The sequence below is a fragment of the Bactrocera neohumeralis genome, chromosome 4 (assembly GCF_024586455.1).
Source record: "Bactrocera neohumeralis isolate Rockhampton chromosome 4, APGP_CSIRO_Bneo_wtdbg2-racon-allhic-juicebox.fasta_v2, whole genome shotgun sequence".
NCBI classification, from domain to species: domain Eukaryota; kingdom Metazoa; phylum Arthropoda; class Insecta; order Diptera; family Tephritidae; genus Bactrocera; species Bactrocera neohumeralis.
This window is the reverse complement of record NC_065921.1, coordinates 62762555-62766569: the sequence shown is the minus strand read 5'-3', so window position 1 is coordinate 62766569 and position 4015 is coordinate 62762555. Positions and strand designations below refer to the sequence as shown.

At 33.8% G+C, this 4015-nt stretch overlaps 1 pseudogene; it reads right to left on the bottom strand.

Moving 5' to 3' along the window:
• Nucleotides 1–2151: 2151 nt before the first annotated feature.
• On the bottom strand, nt 2152–2354 carry LOC126757748 (small nucleolar RNA U3; annotated as a pseudogene).
• Nucleotides 2355–4015: the final 1661 nt, after the last annotated feature.

Genomic DNA, 4015 nt, shown 5'->3' with positions numbered 1-4015 from the left:
ATCCTTTGTGCCAAATTTCACTTTAATATCTTTATTTATGGCTTAGTTATGACACTTTATAGGTTTTCGGTTTTCGCCATTTTGTGGGCGTGGCAGTGGACCGATTTTGCCCATCTTCGAACTTGACTTTCTTATGGAGCCAGGAAATACGTGTACCAAGTTTCATCATGATATCTCAATTTTTTCTCAAGTTACAACTTGCACGGACGGACGGATGGACAGACGGCCGGCAGACGGACGGATAGATGGACAGACGGACAGAGGGACATCCGGATTTCAACTCTACTCGTCACCCTGATCACTTTGGTATATATAACCCTATATCTGACTCTTTTAGTTTTAGGACTTACAAACAACCGTTATGTGAACAAAACTATAATACTCTCCTTACCAACTTTGTTGCGAGAGTATAAAAAAAGGTGCGTGGAGTCCCTACGCGCGGATGAAGTTATACTTCTTAGTGTAATTCCAAGAAATGCATATCATTTTGTATGAAAGAAAACTATAAAACTTAAATTCACATTTTATAAATTTATTATGCACATAAAATGAAGAAATATATTATATATTCATATGTAAATATGTTTTAAACTTTACATAAAATTGAAGTGTCAATAATTGCGCCAATTTTCATAAAGTTGGAAAGTTTGCGCGAATAAGACGTGTGCGGGTTAAGTCGTGAATTTTAAGGTGCCGAAAAATGAGAAACGAAATTTCAATAAATTTAAGTAAATTGACATGTATTTTAGTTTATATTTAATTGTCAATAAATTTTTTAAAAATTTATTTACCCTAGTTGTCCATTTTTTATTTTCTCACACATTTCAGCCGATTTTTGTATAGAAATTTGACCGTCGTAGAATCAAAATGCGAAACAATCATACATATGTACATATATTATGTCGTTTGCACATTTGTATGTATGGTTGCGAAAGCAAATGTTCTACAAAAGCATATTTCTATACTTGAACAAAATTATTAGTACCATCGTATGTTTCTTACATGCATAACCAAACCATACTTAAGTCAGCGCAACCTAAGCGTCAATGGTGGTGTTGGTGGTAAGCGCTTGGAAAGTCAAGATGCTACCACAGGTTCGAATCTCGACAGAATAAATTTTTAATTTTATACATACACTCATATAAGCATGTGCAGATACACAAGATAGGATAGAAGATGTATGCCTTTTAACATCGTATACTATACAAATAAATATTTTTCTTACTAATAGAAATTAAATTTATCACAGCAATATTATGCATATGTATGTATATTATGTATATTGCTGGAATAAATTTAATTTCTATTGGTAAGAAAAATATTTATTTGTATAGTATACGATGTTAAAAGGCATACATCTTCTATCCTATCTTGTGTATCTGCACATGCTTATATGAGTGTATGTATACGCATGTGCGCGTTCAGAAATTGAAATCATATTTTCATCACTTATCAATATACTTATTACATGTGCGCGCATTGACCTTCATGTTCATACATTCATATATACTTATATGTATATATATGTATTTGAATACATTGCCGAATAATGCACAAGCATACAAACATTCATATGCGTACACATATGAATATGTCACCAACAAAAAATTGATCTTCACAAGCCAATATGGCAGCCAAATTGGCGAAGAACAAATATAGTAAATTTTACAACAAAAACGATTTCATTCATGAACGCAGGCGCAAATTTCACAAGCGATCTCGCTTCAATCATAAAAACAGAGGCCGTAACATCTCCTCGAGCATGCCTTTGCCAACAAGTCGTCCTTTCGCGACGATGGCAAAAGCTAAAAATCATAAATTGCACAACTTTCTGTGCTTCTCACAAAAATAAGTGTCGATATGTATTCACGATCATACGTATACATACATACATATTTACGCATGTTTGTAGGCGAAGCTGCTACAGCGGCAAGGGGTGACAATCGGCGGCCATTACTTTACTTATGCCATAGAAATTCTATTGCTATGAATATGGAAATGACAACAAAATAATGCAAATATGCATATTTCTAAAGGTCAATAATTTCTTTTAAGAAATGAAAGGAATGAATGATCCTGAGAAGTATAGTCTTAACTTTTCAACGGCCAACGCAGAGCATTTCAACCAAAAGGAATTTATTCATTAAAATCATCACTCAGAAGTCGTTTTATCCGTAGTAAGCGAACGATTTTCGAAGAAACATCATTTCTAATATGCCACAAGACAAAATTAGAAATGAACTTCTTAAACCTCACGCCCTCAGATAAAACGATATACCTCGTCATCGTGGGTCGATTTCCAAAAAATGTAAATGGAGACTAACTACAGAAATAATCCTGTTGTGTATAGCCTTAATTTTTCAACGGCCAACGCAGAGTATTTCAACCAAAAGATACGCAAAATAGTTGAGAATTCGCAGAAATGAAAGACAAAGGAAAGAAAAAGGAGTATAACTTCAATAATGCACAAGCATACAAACATTCATATGCGCACGCATGTGAATATGTCACCAACCAAAAATTGAAACATTGTTCTACAAAAACAACAACAGCAGAAAGAAACGAACAAACGATCGTCGATTGTCACCGCTTCGCTTGCTGCTCGAACATCTTCGCAGACAAGGTTGCGTAGATTCATATTGAGCAAGGTTGCGCAACCTGAACCTATCGCAACCTTTTCCCAACTCGTATAAGAAGTATAACTTCAAAAAATATGTAAATTATTATCACTTTAACATGCGAGAGTATAAAATGTTCGGTGACACCCGAACTTAGCCCTTCTTCACTTGTTATATTATATATTTGTTTTGTGCACTATTTGTTGATGTTTATTATTAATAGTTTGTGTGCACTGTTTTTTATTTGTTTGTTTGTTTTTATTTATTATAATTGCTTGCTTACTTTCTGCAAAAATCAGAATCACGGAGCGAATTCAAAAACACGTCCGTACACCTTGAACACTTTGAAATGGCAACTTAACTGTTTTCAATATATCCACATACATGTACTGATCCATGGTTTCTTTTATCACATGGATTCGTCCCACACCGTTGTACGAGAAACTTTCCCACTATGCACCACCATGTTTGACGGTTTTAAGAGAATTGGTAGACAACGGATATACTGCCTAGACCCTGTGCCACCAAATAAAACTACCTTACATTCCTTTGTCCACAAAATATTTTTCCATTTCTCTAGTTGCCAGTTGCCATGTTCCTTGGCTAATTTGAGTCGTGCTCTAATTATGTTTCTTTGTCAACAATGGAACTTTTCGCGGACACCGCGCAAATAAATTATTTTCCACTGAACGTCTATGAACTGTTACGTCACTAACATCAAGATCTATCCTTTTAAAAATCCCATCGTTTTTATTTTTTGTAATAATTTTTTAGTTTTTTACAGATTTTGTTTAAATAAAAATGTTTTATACCACTTGATAGCTTACACTCCTATTTTTGTGAGCAGCGTAATTCAGTGACCGACACAGTTTTGAACTCATAACATTGCAAATAATGTAAACAGCTAAAGCTTATGCTTTTTATTGTACTCGCGGAATACCGTTAGAAATATTTCTTAAAAAGTGCTTCACGTTCATGTTCAGACATAATAAATTCTTTGGGTTAAATATTTCTTCAGGAGCACTCCTGTTAATTTAAACACAGCTGTTGTATCAAAAGACCCGAACGTGTCAAATGCTAATAGAGTCAAAAGGGCACACCTAAAACTTATTCAAATGTTCATACTATATGTACAAAAAGACATTTCGTGTATATATCGGGTGATTTTTTAAGAGCTTGATAACTTTTTTTTTAAAAAAAACGCTGTTTGCAAAATCATCGGTTCTTTATTTGATTTACAAACCATAATTTCATTTATGTTGAAGTTCTCGTTGTCTTGCCAAAATGACCGCGGCTGCGTCAAATTTTCGGAAAGTCCAATTTTGGGCAACTTTTTTAAGCACACCTAAAAATGTTGTCTTATTCAAATTTTCATAAAAAATAGTCTATATGTACAA